This window comes from Manduca sexta, chromosome 15 (genome assembly GCF_014839805.1).
Source record: "Manduca sexta isolate Smith_Timp_Sample1 chromosome 15, JHU_Msex_v1.0, whole genome shotgun sequence".
NCBI lineage: Eukaryota > Metazoa > Arthropoda > Insecta > Lepidoptera > Sphingidae > Manduca > Manduca sexta.
The window spans coordinates 9894203-9911452 of NC_051129.1; the positions used below are offsets into that span (position 1 = coordinate 9894203).

Consider the following 17250-nt stretch of genomic DNA (forward strand, 5'->3'; position numbering starts at 1 on the left):
AGTGGGTCATATGATGGTATGTGGTCGACAGCGGTCATAAACACCCGCAATGCCAGAAGCGTGGTTATTTTTTAAGCCTCTGGAAATGTTAGAGATAACACTAAACGGAATACTAAAGATGTTGCTTACAACGATGTTCTGTGAGATTGGTAGATAGGTAGTATTAAAGATTTAGAACTTGATCAGGGCACTGAACTTAATTCAATTTATTAGGAAACCATGACTCGACGAAATATTTGATTACTTACAAATATAAACAAACTAAGGAGCAATGGAATAATGGATTTACGAGAATAAACTTTAACAGCAACAGTCGTAAATCTATAATTTAATTAAACTAATAGTCTTATACGTATCGACAACCTATTGTAGGGCACACGCCCTTCCGACACTAAATGGGTTGGAGCTCTAAATCATCAAGGCATATGCGGGTACCGTGTCAAAACCAACATCATACATAATTAATAGCTCAATAAATGTTAGTGTGTTGTTTTAATACAATATAATATTAAAAACTATAATGCTTTTGGATAAAATTGTTATTTTCAAGGTCAATACTTTAAATACACGAGTGGAAGTAACGAGTATTTAGGTAGATCGAAATAGACCTACACGGATATTAAAGATAATAGGTATGCAAAAGCCCCCAAAACTCAAATAGATCTAATTATAGACGCCAAGAACTTCAACGTTTCCGATGCTAGAAACATCTAAATTGTTCTACGGGTAAAAACAACTGAAAAACCCAATTATTTAAATGAACAAAAATACACGGGGCACTCGTTTGATAATTCCAAGCGTCATCTTATATAAGATACGATAAAAATCTTTTTTAAATTTCGAACAAAAAGCATCACGGCTGAAGCAAAAAAACCGTAAAGAACTAAGTCGAAAAAACCGTGAGAACTGAACAACATTTGATGCCTAACTACTAACTAGTTTGATTAAATACAGTATTAGTCATGTCTAACGGATATCAATCAAACAACCTTGTCATATTTAATCTAACCAAGTCCATCTATTGGTTCACTGGTCTATTGTACTGACACCACATTTATAACGCAATATTGACAAGTAGATCAATGAAGGTCCATGGCCATTTCACACGTAGAACACTTTTTGATCTTTTATTCTATACTCGTCTCATAATACATTTTGAGATATCTTCCTAAATCTTCGAAAGGTCTTACAAGAGAAAAGTTAGTACACTAGTTAGTAGTCTTTTCAAGAACATACGTGTACTTAAGACCCTGTACATGCTCCTTGCAAAGATCTGAAAGACACATACAAACATACGTAAACTAAAGGCAAACAGTTTTTGCAAAATCCTCCCGAGGGTCTATTTGACGTGGGAAAGTTGCCTGTTTTCTTGAAGAAATCTCTTGAGAATATATCATGCCTGTAATTACGTAGATGTAGGTACTTGTCCTTTACTGTATTAGTGTCAAGATTACATATGCTGACTGCGTACGAGGGTCATGTTTGTTCGTAGAAGCTCCCCGCCGGTTTCGCGACAAGTTTCGACATTCCACGTCCGCTCGTCGGAAACTTCTTTATTCTATATGAAGTCATCTGTACAAAAAAATGTAATGACATTGACTTCTATTTATAGCTTTAATTATACGCAAGTCACCTTCATTACAGAATACGACATTTCGGTGCGTTCTACTTGAAATCCCATTCTTCTGCCTCACAATAACATTTATCTCGATAACAAACACAATCCGTTCGTAAGAATGCCGCACACAAAAGCACACTCAGGTCGCTAGCTACACAGCCATCCATTTCCATACAAAATTGATGCGAGCCACCGGCAGGAAATGCGAGACTACGATACGATACTAGACACTGCTTCATCGTGAGTAGCAACAGACCTCATGTTCATTTCATCACACGTCACGACAACTTCAATTTATCTACAGGCATACTAATAACATAGACCAGCCCATATATAAATGACACAGGAGAGACATGTGGAGCAGCCACCCATCCTAGTTTGTGTGTATACGAGTATCCAAAGTTTATACTTATAATTATCAGGTATTCAGACGCGTTGTACAATGGACAAACACGCTCAGGTGTGTGTTTCCCCGAAGTGCTGGCTGGAAGAGTGCGCAACCCATAAATATTAATGTCAAACACCGATTCAATAGCCAAGCGGCAGACAGGTCACCGGCCTTTGATCCGACTGTTAGATGCTCATTTCTCGAATGTAATTACAAATGCCTCGAACGGCTAATATTCTTCGAGGGAGACGGAATGTGTTATATGAATAAAACATGACCGAATGACGTCCACGGAGAAAAAAAAAGGAATGCCATGAAACGTTTTGAGAAAGACTGACCTACAAAGGCACAATCAATTGACATTATACGAAATGTGCTATGTCGCATTCACAATAAACATCATTAACCTAAATACGCACGTACGTTTGGAACCAGATAAAATTCTTCTCGTTAAGCCTCCAACTGGTCCGACGACTGCTTACATCGTTTATCTACTGTATCAATTATTTAAATGAAATTAATATATGAGCAATAATAAATTTAAAAGTGAAATTGAGACCACCGGTTCGGTTCTAGTAATACGTGATTGAGATGCTGCGATGGATATTATGTATTCGGTTGAAGATATTTTCCCATCCTAATAAATGCGAAAGTCCGGATGTTTACACATAAAATCACGCGTATCTCTATTCCGCTGGAGTATTAAATCGTTTCGTGCAAACATTATACTTTTAGCATCTCGAAGATGATTCAGTTATTTAAATACCACTAGTGACCGACTACACGATTGTTTCATATACAAAATAATAAGCGAGTAGACAATTAATATAAATCAGTGAGTTTAGAGAAAGAGTGCATCCGTTTGTAAGTCATCGTGAGTAATGATCGAATCTCGTATGACTGATTCATTTTCCAAGTATGTTATTTGAATTTTAAATGTGTTAAGTCGGATGTAAAGACATAGTTTTGATAAAACAACTCTTTTAAAACGATACACGACTAGACAATTGTGGAATGTTCTTTTTATTTTTACATGTATGTAGATGTTCTAAAGATAAAAAATTTTGGAGTCCAAAACTGTTTTCCCAAACAAATTTATTAAATTCTATAGCAGCATTTTTTTTATTAATACCAAAATTTTCCTCATTTCACAACGCACAGGTAATATATTAAATTCCCTTTTATTATGTTTCTGTTGGAAAGAATGTTGGAATGTATGTCGCCAAGAGACATGAAGACGGATTTTGATATAAGATACTTTGCAGTCTTGGATCGAGTTTAACATGGTTTAAAAGCTGAAGAAGATAAATAACATACTTTTAAAAACCCATAACATTTACAGAACTTCAAATAACTATAAGACTTCATTCCGGAATCGAAGTGCACGCTAGTCATAAGCAAATTAAAACTATTGTTCAGCCATTAAAGTAGATTCAGAGGTCTTAATATCTTCTTTCTCAAAACCTTCATATCGTTCATCTGAGACGAAACAATACGATATAAGTATTTTTTAAAAGAACCTCCAACGTCGTAAGCTACATAATATGCAAATACTAACTCTATATGACGTAGAAAGTCGATAACTGTTACTAGTCTATGAATCGGAACCGCGAGATGGGTCACTGTCCTTTATATTGGTCGTAAGTAACAGTCTGCGAGTGAATACATTGATGGACGTGTTGATTCATGCTCGCCCTTTATGCCGTAAGGGTTGGGCAGGGATGTACCTTGAATGGGAACAATGGGATCACTCTCAGAGTTGAGCTCATGAAGCATATGGGAAAGTTGAAGGACTATAGCAAGTATTCATGTATATTTTTCATAAAGAGATTTTGGACATTGATTTATAGATGTCGGTGAATATGCTACACATGCTCGCGTATTGCATCGTAACAAATGTTAGAGTCAAATTACTAGGTGCATTATTTATCAAATTATCACATATTAGCTATATATTCATAATATTGAATAAAAATTATTCAACCGATGGAAAGCATAAATTACACAATATAGATACGTATTTTTAATGAAGATGATAAGAAATAAAAATCCTTACTGTTGAATACAATAAAGCAAATGGCATATCAATGCCAAAACCACAACTTACGAAAACAAAATTTGTACAATCAGTTGCAAACACATTGAACTCATGACACGGAGGACAAGAAATTAAGTTCAGTTAAGTATCATAAAGAGTGATTGTGTTGATTTGACAGCTAGTGACCTCCGTCCGGTGACCGGATGCCTCCATCTAGTTAAATATGTTTGGATGGTTGTGGGCCGATGCGACCACAGAGTAGGTACTACGCTTTCGTCATCCTGTGGTCGCCTGGACATGTGTCCAGTCAGTTATGTAACTGAAGGACATGTTTACTGTTATGTAAAAGCTTGTTCATTGATTTCAAAAGATTAATCATCAATATCGTGGCGAAGTTTGCTTTAATTGAAGCTAGTTTTTTTATGATGAAGCATGGCATGGATAATTAAAAAATATTTGTAATTGTTTACATATTGGCTGATCAAGGACAACTCTTTATTCTAGAAGAGGTAGGCGAAACTGTAAATAGTGCATCAACGTTAGACAATGTTATAGAGGCGAACAGAATGTCAGTTCGAATAGGAAATTCTATAATCATATAATAAGCTTAAATCGTTGTTACCAAAATTGGGTTTCTGATAGGCTAGTGTCAATTGACTGCCTCGGTGGAGTAGTTGTACTGCGTGTGCGGTACGGCAGCGCTCTGAGGTCCTGGGTTCGAATCCCAGGTCGGGCAATGATATTCGGTTTTTCTACTCATTATCAGCCTGGAGTCTGGAATTTGTGCCCGACATGGCGATAGGCTCCTCCACTATCACATCATGGGATGGAACACACTTGGCGAAAAGTGGGTGCTCTGGTTGCGCCTCTGCTTACCCCTTCGGGGATAAACGCGTGTTGTGTGTGTGTGTCAATTGACTAATGAGACGATGCTAATTGCCTATAAGACACCTACAGATAATTTAAATCTTGTTACTAATGTAACAAATAAGCAGTAATCACATCTACACGCATCTTACCACCACATTCATTGAGAAACATCATGATACATTTAATTAGAAAGCGATGTAACTCCAAAGTAGCAGAAGACGAAACTAAATTGCACCGTGTTGGTCTGTTATGTGTGAAAGTATTGTAACGTGAAAGTATTGTAACGGTATGGCGAACATCTCAAATCTTTCTCAAATTACATAACATGAACATCAAACGCTACAAACATGCCAGTATTCGTATGAGTCACAGTAGGGACCCAACAAACTCTGATACTGAGTATATTATGTTCAGTGGTTGATGGGTATAATCTTGTCCGTACAATATGAGTTGGCAGGAAGGAAAATGTTTATGGAATTAAGCATGTTATTACTATTTATGTTTTATTGACGTAAGTATGATAAACATTATAAATGTTACACAAATAACTGAATGAATCTTTTGTGTATCTGTATACTTATACTAAGAAAGTAAATTGCTACGTTTTCGGCTTCACATAATCCCAAGGATTATGAAACATGTAAAAATAAAGACCACGCTTTAACGTAGCAACAAACTGAGAGTAACCCACATAAGCATTTATAACATAAGCAGTAGCAATCAAGGCACGTATGCATGTAAATTGTACTATTCAGCATATTCACAAACTATCAAGTCATTCACAGTTCAATAGTGTTCCAGATAAAAGATAAGTTATAAATAAAACCGAGCTTCACAATCAAACTTGCGACAAGTCCGAACTGACATGGGCGTGTTCAAACTTGTTTCTGATATGGGCCACGAATTTAATCCCCTTTATTCACAAAGAGAGCCGACCCAAAAAGGCGTTCTTAGAATAACCATGAATGGCTCTGAGAAACGAGGCCTATCGACAAATATTCAATGAAACGAGTGCCTAAATCGGCTAAGTACGTTCACATGGAAATCCCGATATTATAGCTGCGTAGACTTGGCAACCCCTCTAAAACTGAATATCGCTATCCCTTTCGCACACTATCCACCCTCCGTTCACAGGATCGTGGGATAATTAAATATTTATGTCATCACAGACGGTGCCACCGACTTACAGAACTATTTTGTACAACTGTTATTAAGCGTAGAGAAATGTTAGTTACAAATATTTACCACAAATTATTTATCTAATTCTATTTACCACTTTAACGCTTATTATCTTTGTGCTAAACCTTTCCGAGTTGGTTAATTATAACTACATCACTATAAACAATATTTAATTTATTTACGCAATTGTTTCACCTTAACTAGGAAATAGATGGAAAAGAAATACCAAAAACATAGTTTATCACTGTTTACATACCTTAAATTAAATCGAGATCCTAATAGATCAAGCACATCCCGTAAATCTATGTAAACACTATCACGAACTTAGTTTAATATATACACAAACAAAAACCGTTAATAACCACTAAGTAACTGAAAAGTTAATAAATAAAAATACATGAAACACAAAACCACACGTAATTGTTCAGAAACGGGCACAGGACAAAATGGTGTATTAAAATAGGCGGCACATAATTTAAAATCAGACAAAGCTCGTGAACTACAAGCTTTTTACTTTGAAACGACGTGAGCTCTCCCCGACGGTATTACTCAGACTGCATCAGTCATGAGGTTGAAGGAACGGCGCGGGGGGAGGCGGCGCCGGCGGGGTGAGGGCGCGCGTTCAACGCTAGCGACGCGTCGAGCCAGCCTTGTGTCACTCGTGATATGATAACGAGTGTATACAAAGGCTACACAACCCATGTGAGCAAGTCTTTCACCTAAAACCCTGCTAGAAAAGTTCAAAGAATACCGATTTAAAATTGATTTACGGCCCGAACGCCGCTGACAATAACGAGCAGCCGAAACAGATGTCTATTGACAAAACGGCCAACGAAAATAAACAATGACTCGCTGGGTACACTACACATACAGAGGGAATAATAAATCTTTTTGGAGAAAGAGGGTTCCTCTGACCATGCCGAAACTCGCTCTTTCGTCGATAAATATAAAATACTAAATTCGATTCTGGTAAGTTAATTTAAATGAGAGGCACTTTATTAAAGGATAATAAGTGCCTCAAGCTTTCGCTATAACTCAAACATACATAGAAAATTACAGACTTCAGTAAAATAACATTATTTAAAAAATCAAACTTAATCCACTTAGTGCAATAACTAAACCAAATATTAGGGCAAAACATGTATAAAAATGTTTTAAACACGAATGCCTTGTACCCTTGTTACTCGCGTTTCTCTAATGACAAAACAAACAAACGACACGAAAGTGTCTATATGGGCTTACGAAATTTTAAGTCACGCACAAATATGGTTTGTGTGCGGCCATGATAACGGGGATGTTACTCACAGTAACGTACGATTATACGCTCTTTTATAACTGAATATGGATAAAAGTTTAATTTAATTTGGGACACTACTTACGTTTCCCAACTCAAGCGGCGATGAAAGAAGGATGTTTCGAGGTTGACAATTTAAACCTTAAAGATTTTACTCGTTGACATAGTGGCATTGAAATGCTTCATTTTACTTTAAATACTCAGCAATTTCAATTTACAAATAGCTAATTCAATTTTTATTAGACAGTTCAAGTTGAAATCGAATACTTGAGTTTTTGGAGAAAAAATCAATTCTTATAATTTGTAAGTTTGAAAGAGCTTACTTACTTTCAACTGAAATTCATCAATCCAGTTAATCAACTTATTAGACGTCTCTTGAAGGGCAACCTAGATATCTCATTATAAAGTTCATTACAATTAGATAAGATTAGCAAAGAGTGTTTATGTTAGTGCAAGAAGCACCTAAACCAATCTCCTTATATAAAAAAGTATAAAAAGGTAAAGAGAAAAAAAATCTAAATCTGACGCCAATTTGCAAAGATGCTATCCAAAGTCATCTCCAGAGGTAAGATAAGCAGTTCTCATAAACGGCACGAGACAGAATTGCCGTCATTTTCTCAGACTATCCTGTTAACACAAGTTGTTTTCGTATAAAACGTTCACTTTAAACTAGAGTTAGAATAAAAATAGTAGTAAAAAACTACGAGGTCACTTGAAAGAATATAAACCAAGAAAACAAGGAACGTCTGTGCTTTGATTAGCTGTTTCGTCTTTAAAATACAGACTAACACCAAATACTGCTCTTTCCGTTGAGAAGTCATTGAACGCATTTATCGCTATAAATCTCTTCGCTGACGTAAATTTCCATATTTCATCTTAATTTAAGCATCAATGTAAACAACGCAATTACATAACTTTCATAGAATACAACACTGTCACGAACAAGTGTTGTTGGACAGCAGATATATCAAATGCTTCAGAAAACTACATACTATAGAATCGGTTACATAAAGTGGTGGAATAAGTGGATATTAGCAGGTTTTACGGCCTGGAAACTTTCTGAGCTTAGATATTTATCACGTTTGCCTCTCGAGTGGGAGAATTCGTAAGTTCACGAATTTGGCTCGCCGAAATGAAGTGCGTTCGTGGTTTTGACATTCAACGATGATGTCGATTTCATAACGGAACAACCTATTATGGCTAAACTGGTCTTGGATTTGGATTTATATGCTCTATAAATCAAAAGAGGAAACTAGAAACGGAATAACGTTTCGTATGTAATTTTAAGCAATGATGTCATTGACTTAACATGTCATGTTTCAGGATGGCAAGCGCAGTGGAATACCAAACAATACTTTATAATTCAAGGTGTTGGATGGCGTTTCTACTGTTTATGGGCGGTCGTATCGCATAGTTTCAGGCGAATGGCAAGCTCGTCTCGTCATTCAAAGTAATAAAAAAAATAAGATTGCAATAAAATAATTATTGTTAATTAAAAACTATATTATTAAGCATACCACTGACTTTCTGTATAGAATGATTTAATTATCCTTATTAAAAAAATTATCGCCTACACTTTAAGCAAAATATTAAATTACTCAAGCCATTAATTTCAATAAACACGATAACAGCCGTAACAGCGATGGAACGATTATCGAATACGGGAGAAAACATTTAAGCCAGTACAAAATTCCATGCTGCCCAACAAAGCCGTTATATTTAATTCACATTCAGTTACCCCACTAACGTTTTGTTGAACTTCTAAATATATCTTTGGATGTACATACATCGGTTTTGCCTCTTGTTACCAATTATCTCAATGACGCTGTGAATCTGTTTTCATTGACTTCAATATGACACTCAATAAAACTGTATTATTATTAAATTGACCTAAAATGTGATGGGAGGATTTTGTCTTTGAACATTTTGAAATATTTCGATGAATTAATATGGCTTAAGAATTATATGGTGTTCACTTTTAAATTAAAAAAAAAACTTGTACTTCTATTCCAAATAAAGAAAAAATAAATAATAATAAATGTTTATTTAACTGAATGTAAAATAAATATAGGTACCAAAAGAACCATTAAGGCAATTTGAAGTGCCATTCTGTGACCTATCTGCATCTACTTTGAATGTTTTTCCACACTAGAGTGGAGCCCTTAATTCGTTTATCGCATCGGAATGAATTTTAACTGTTACTCGTGTATGTCGTTCAAGTGCATGGTACTCGTGGAAGCAAGATTTATTTGCACATTGTTTTTTACTATCAACCTTTCGAAACTGTATCGACAGCTCCGAGAGAATGTGTAAACATAGATAAATATCAGTCGAACTTCTGTTATCTATTTATTTATTAAGGAAACGGTCCTTTACATTCTTATGTGACAGAACTGCTGACGCTACTAAAATGTAATTTATAAAGGACGGAATTCAAATTACTTTCGTAAAATTGACGTGCATACTTCTCTATCTTCGATATATTAATGTGGCATCGATTTTCTAAGTGTATGAAACTTTACTACTGGAGTTTTAGGAACGTAAATAAAAAGAATATTTTATTATAATGCCTGCAACTTTACATGCGATACTTTCGTACACTTCAAAACACTTTATAGGTAGTACCAGATTTACTGTAACAAAGACGAGACGCGATGAAAGTTTAGAACGCTGTATTTCAACTAATATTTAATAGGACTGTTAAATGTTATACGCGAAGTATTCACGGGCTATTTGCATGTATTTATTTATAGTTCGCTCCATAGGAACAGTTCAAACTTGATATTGACTGTGGTTTTGATATTTACAATGTTGGGAATGAACCTAATTATCGTATGTTATGTGTATATCGTATTCTGCAGCTCACGCAACGGAAACTCTCAAAAGGAATCAATTTTTACCGCTTTTGCAATATTTTTCATTGATGCTCAGTCGTATTGGACATAGGGTCATGTTATATAGCATATAGCCTTCCCCGATGTATGTGTTAAAAGAATTTTTCACTTTGAACTAGTAGTTTCTGATATTGGCGAGTTCAGACAAACAAACTCTTCAGCTTTAGAATAAAGTATAGATTTGAGAAAAAACGATTTCAGTTTTATTATAACTCGAATGAATTAAGGCTAAAGATTGAAGGAACTAAAATTAAACCTAACTAATAACAGATGTAAACACTCAATCTATTTTGACTCTAAAAAAATATTTAACCCATCACCCAAACTTAACTAACACTCAACAATAACCGTCACAATCCAAAAATAGATAGTTACAAACTCAGCAACGGGCCGTCAACGACTTTATAAAATCGTTTCGGGACGTAAAACCGTTTAAATCCAACATTTATAACAAACAAGATACTACGAAAATAAATATCGTACAATGTAAATCATTCAACGACATTGACTCACTTAGTCGCCGGTTGAGTAAGAAATCTGACGCAGATGGTACAGAAACGGTAATAAATTACTTAAGACAGTGTATCCCGCGGCCGATGTCTTGTTGCTCCTCGCCACTATTTAATTTTAACTCAGAAGCTCACACGCGCCGTAAAACTCCAACACCCTCGTCTAATCTACGTGGACTACACAATAAACTGATGATGGGAATGAATGGGATTTGCGAATAGTTACATTGCTTATCATACCAAGTAAAGATTAATTAATTAGTTGTTAGACAAAGATAGATGAACTTTATTTCGTCCATGTCTTAGTATTGTGGGTAACAAATCATTCAATCTATTCTAATAAATAAAGCTGAAGACATTGATTGCTTTTTGAACGCGCTAATCTCAGGAATTACTTAATCGATTTTGAATTTCTTCACAAATAGAAGCTAGAAGCTATGTTATTCCTGAGTGCTAAAGGCTACTTTCATGGGCGCCGCCAAGATTACTTTCAGGGAGGTGCACCTGGATAAGTAGGTACCACATAATATCATTAAATTTATATATTTTTTTCATTTAAAAATCGCGAGGGTATTTGCATATACTAAGCCGCAATAAAACTCTGTGGTCGATTATTCTCTTTGTCATTCAGTTATTATTTGTTGTGTTTTGTACCGGACATGGGGGTGCATATGCACCGATGGCTACTTTTACCCCGGACTATATAAAACTTATTCACACGGGTGAAGCCGTACTCATAAGCTAGTTAATAATAATAACTTACAAGTTACATTAGAGGACTACAGAGACATATTTTTTCATAAATTTACATGAAATTGTACCAATATGTTACTCGTCGAACTACCCTCATATGCAACTTGCTGAATACCAGATGGAACTCTACATGTCAATAAAGGTTTAAATCTAAATTACCTCTATGATTTGATGTTAAAAGAGGCCTTTGTCCAACAGTAATGCTGGTTAAACTTAAATTCTTGGTCTGCAATTGTTTTACCGCTATGGTATTAAGAATAATCTTCAAGTGCTATACGTTAGACTTAGAAGCTTAGTTGAAATGTTCATTTCAAATAACGTTGTTGTATTAACATTAACAAACACTTTCAAACGAACATTAACAAAGATATGTTAATACAGGTTAAAAAGCAAATAAATAAGTCTTACTTTTACTAACTTCAATACACATTATTCGCCTTCGGTCGCCTACGATACAGGCCTTGCCTAGTGTAGGGATAGAGGTATAGTTTTTATCCTATGATCTCAATTTAATTTTATTAGTATGTCTATCTAATAGTTATTTATTTTAGTTCATAAGGAAAGTTGTACTTTTCGTAAATAAATAAATAGCACTGTAGTTCTTCCAATCGCAATAATTACGAAGAAAAATAAATATGTTTTCAAACGTATCCACATTACTATAAGGCAGAGTATGATTATTAGGAAACCAATCGGCATAACGTTTATTGTAACCGCCGTACAAACACATGGTTGGCAAAACACACTGAAGATTTATAGCTGATCGTCGTGTGTGGCGAAATTGTTTTATGTTTGCCGGCAGGGGCTTTGCAGTTCGGCAACGTTGGCCCTTTGTCTTTCGGCCTATTGTCGCTTGAATAATTGGTTATTATGCTGTATGCGAGAAAAATAATAAAGTTATGTGCCGTTATAATTTGTAGCACGTACTTGAATTACATAAGTAATAGAGTGAGGACGATTTTACAATAATTGTATTAGCACATGGCCTTAGTCATTATCTAAATAAATCTATACTTATATATAAAGTTACAGAGTTTGTTTGTTTGATCGCGGTAATCTCAGAAATTCTAAACCCATTGTTATAAAAAAAATCGTAAATGGAAGGCTACATTACTCCTTACTGCTAAAGGCTACTTTTTATTCCGGGAAAAAATATTCAAACGGGCAGAGTTGCAAGCAAAACTAATTTTAAATAATAAGAGATAGAACATAAAATATGAATATTAATCCGAGCAATAAATAAATATACTTAATGTAATGAGGGGAAAGTCATAATACATGCTAGAGAGACACAGTAATTCGACCGCCCTCATTATAATCCTTTCTTTGGAAGGCAATAATCAACGAATTGTCTGGCATTGTTTTCATGGGCAATAGTAGTTTTAAACAGATGAATCGCTTGTTCTTGACTTAAAGAAGACAAATAATGCATTACTACTGGGTAGATACGTAACTAGAGGCAGATTTGTGTCAGAAGTATAAATCGGTCAAACTCCTTTATCACAAATACTTGCTTAGGAGACATGCTCTAAATTCCTGTCAATAACATTTGCATTTATACTGACTAGTATATTCCCTAGAAACCATTAGCACAATGCATAGAAATTTTATAGCTTTAATGTGCTATTTAAATATAATTTATTAATGAAACAAATTAATTTTGGTCAAAACTATATTAACTTTAAACTTTAGTCTAATTACTCCAATTATTTCGGCACACCGCAGAACACAGCAATAAAGGTCCACTCGGCAGCCATTTCTATTACGTTTACAATGAAATTTTACGCTCACTTCTCATAATGACATAAAAAAATTAAACATTAAAAACTTAGAAAGGTTATTAAGCAAGTTAATAACACAACTCAGGTAAGACTTTCTTTTAATAACTACTTACTTATCTTTACATAAACCTAATTTTATAATTACGTAACGAAGTCATGTCAATTATCATGTTTTATGGCATTACATGATAATTAAAAATGTGTTCTTGTTTAATTGCAAATGTAAGGTAGAAAAGCTAAGTCCGATTACATATTCTGTTTTGTCTACAGCATAAATAAGTGTGTTCCACCGTTGTTCTACAGAATTCTCATGTAATAACTGCTTGTGTATTCTTTTTTTACATCTGAATGAGACGAGCAAGACGCTAGCCTAATAAAATATAAGCCTAAGAAAGCTCTAAGATTGGTTACAAACGTTGGCAATAGTCTTTTAGCGAGGTTTAGATTAGTAAGAAAACTCGCAGAAGTCGATATACGCAAACTGCCATTTTCAAGCTAGCAGGTCTTGTGGCAAGTTGCACGCGTGAAGAAATATTGAAATATTTCAGCCCCTAGTGTAAACGCATTTAGAAATTCTTGGGGAATATTTTGCTGCAAAAACTTGTTAGTGTAAACACAACAAAACTCTACATTCCACGGTACTGCGCTCCTCAACCTTAGTGGGCCCTCACAGGATCTATCAATGAAATAGCATTTGTAGGATAGACTGTAGATCAAGATCTACTATATCTTATATACTATATCTACTCTATGTTTAATAAGATATTCTTTGGGACGGTCAACACATGAGCAGTTTTCTAGCTCAATTTGCCGAAGACTGTCCAGCAGAAGTTGACTTAGACCCAGCGGCCAGTCGTAAAACATAAGGTAATTGTGCCTGAAATATGCTTGATAAAGCTTCAAATGAAGTGAGATAAGGGCAAATGGAACAAGACTGTCTGTTATAATCACTCACAGTCTGATTAATATTATTGCTTCGTGTATAATTATAAATACTCACAACAGAAATTTCCTTGATGCAACAACAGAAATTTCCTTGATGCAACAACAGAAATTTCCTTGATGCAACAGAACCAATCAAGACTTAGACCGGTTCAATTAAGTAATGCGCTAAAAGTATAAAGAACAAGGAGACAATCGGTCGGATAGATCGGAGATACTTCCATAATGGCACTAATTGGGTCATTGCTGGAAGTGGCGGGGTTTTAATACGATAGTCACTTAGATAGGAGACGCGACGGCGGCGAAAATGAGACTTATAAAAGAATATTACTCCAACGATATTCAAATTCACCTTTGGAATTATAGCACTTATTGAATTAGTAGCGAGTTTGATATTAATTTGAGGCAATCTGGCCTAGTCAATGCAAGGAACGTTAAAATTTGAATGTCATTTATCGGAGAGTTTTGGTTTGAAGTTTTTTTTTTCTTTTGGTAAAGTAAATATGTTCGTTAGTTACTTAAAGAAGGAATCTAAATAATTATAATTGAACCGTAAGGGTTACAGGTTGGACTAGAATCTTCTTGGAAAAGTCTTTGTTCAGCAGTGCATGATGGTGACGTTCACCTATAGAATTATGATTTAGCTGAGTCTTGATAATTTACGGGCAAATTTCCACACTAAAGATTATTAGAATTGAAAACTCAATGTAAAAGTACTACGACAATAATACCTATAAGATTGGTCCGGCATTTTACGTGCGATCCAGGCATTTTCTTCAAGTATAACAAACATTTCAAAAGCCTTCTTTTCAGACGTTAGAATTGCTGAAAGTTATAATAATTGGTGTACTCAAATATAGAGAAATCTAAATGTCTCAATAGTCCATTATTATATTTTCGTGTCTGATGTTACAAACATTCTTTCTTCTTAAATTTAATAAAATACCAGCTTGATATACTGTTTATTAATGTTCGCACTATAACACATTTTATTTAAGCCTAGCGGCCGTCGTCAACCTTATTTGAGAAGATTTTTTAATAGCTCCTTCTTGGAACTTGGTAACGAAATAAAATGTTTTTTAAAATTGCAAACTCAGTAGTTTGCAATTTAACTTTTACTTTGGTAAGTTTCATTTAAATTCTTACAGCACTTTTATGCGTATTTCGACCAACAGATGTTGCATGCAGAAAGATATTTTTTAAAAGAATTATTATCATTTTCAGTTTTCTTTTTCTGAAGTTGGAATATTCCAAATTAACACCGAAACTCAAAGAAGCTTATTACAGTTTTAATTAATAAACTCGATTGGAATCGTTACGATTGAGTTTCTTACCATTACAAAAACCATTAAGACACCATTTCAGAATCTAAAATTAGGCTAATATCAGAGAGTATTTTTTGACCTTAATAAATATATTTTTAAACAGTATTTCAATTAAAATACTATACCTATTTTGTAACATCTTGCAACATATTGCGAACACAATAGCCGAGCGCCTCCCGTATCACGTATCATGGCACGTGGTTACTACAGAGAGGGTCGGGCACACGAAAAGTATGCAGCAGCATTCTATGGAAACGCCAGATGTGGGCGGAGTGCGGCATTCGCCTAACGATCTTCGCATACCTCAGGACGAACTAAAGAATAGCTTTGATCTTTATTCCTTAATAAAATTCGTTTTAGTTCTATATTATTTAAACGAGAGACTTAATTAAAGAATTCTCGTCTAATGTACTTATGTCATATTAAAATACTCTGTTGCACTTGCATTCAAGGCGTCATAAATAAACGCTCGTCAACAACTATGTTTCAAATAGTTGTTATTCAAGATAATTGTTGATCAGTACACATTAAGTTTCTGAATAGAAACCACGAATTTTAAGATTATATAGAACAAATATTGGGAAGATAATCATACAAAATTTTTGCGATTATGTGATCATTACTCAATCTATCGTGAAATAAAACACTTTATATTTTTTCCATATCATGATTTTCACGTTTTTAATGCGCATATTAGTATATTTTCTGTAAATATATTATTTTTGCATTAATATCTAAGGACGCTATGACATCTTGTCATACAGATATTTCAAATAAGACAGTGACTTATTACAAACTGATAATAATTTTAGGAGCAAAAATTTGGCCCTGATGTCCGTTTTTAAATAACTATTGTGTACAGCTTTATGTCTTTCATAGTAACCAAATTTCATTATAAGTCACAATTTAACCTATCTATCATACGGGGCCAACATCCTTAACCCGCTAAACAAAGAGGTGTTTTAATACATTGACGTAACATGCCCAAAGCAACACAACCAAATCTGTATAATATTCCATGACGATTCTGTTAAGTCGCTTGCATTATTACCAATTTCCACGGACAAACCGTAAAGATTATTGGTAATTTTTATTTTATTGTCAATTAATGGTTATTCGGTGCTCGTAATCAAATCCTGCAGTTCAACGTTTCGAGTCGTCTATTTCAAGACGATCTATTCACTTTAATCGAAGATTGTATCTTGATGAATTTCTTTTGCTTGTCTATTTTGCTATCAAGTGATTAGCGAAGATAAATTGATTAATCATCAGTCTTAGCTCATTAACCGCTAAGAAATTAACCATCAAAGGTGATTTACAAATATGGTTTATTTTTTTATTAATCACTTCTAATGAAACTGAGCGTTTTACTTGTAAACGCATATCCAATCCTATTACTGCGGTTTAGCGCCGTAAGCCGCAATCAATACTTGAGTAGGAAGGTTATACGACTAATGGCTAACATCTCGACTGTCCGTCAGGGACTCATAATCTATTACTCCTGATTCTCATATAACGCCAATCAACCGTAGCGATGAATATACACATACAGTCTTATAAAAATTCGCAAAGCTATGCGTAGTTAAAAGACAAATTTACTCGATCAGCTGTAAGCCAAAACCCACCATCTTGCCTCTTAATAAGGTTTAAACTAGGTAC

General features: G+C 34.6%; 1 protein-coding gene across 4 annotated transcripts in view; it reads right to left on the bottom strand.

Annotated features, from left to right (window-relative positions):
- Positions 1–17250, bottom strand: part of LOC115443804 (tyrosine-protein kinase Src64B) — a 102563-nt gene that overhangs the window by 66670 nt on the left and 18643 nt on the right. For 2 of the 4 annotated variants that reach the window (XM_030169375.1, XM_030169373.1), the window contains exon 1: positions 6350–6662. The exons of the other annotated variants lie outside the window; for them this stretch is intronic. The gene's annotated coding sequence lies outside the window, so the exon portion shown is untranslated. Of the gene's footprint in view, positions 1–6349; positions 6663–17250 lie in introns of those variants that run through there. 4 annotated transcript variants of the gene reach the window in all.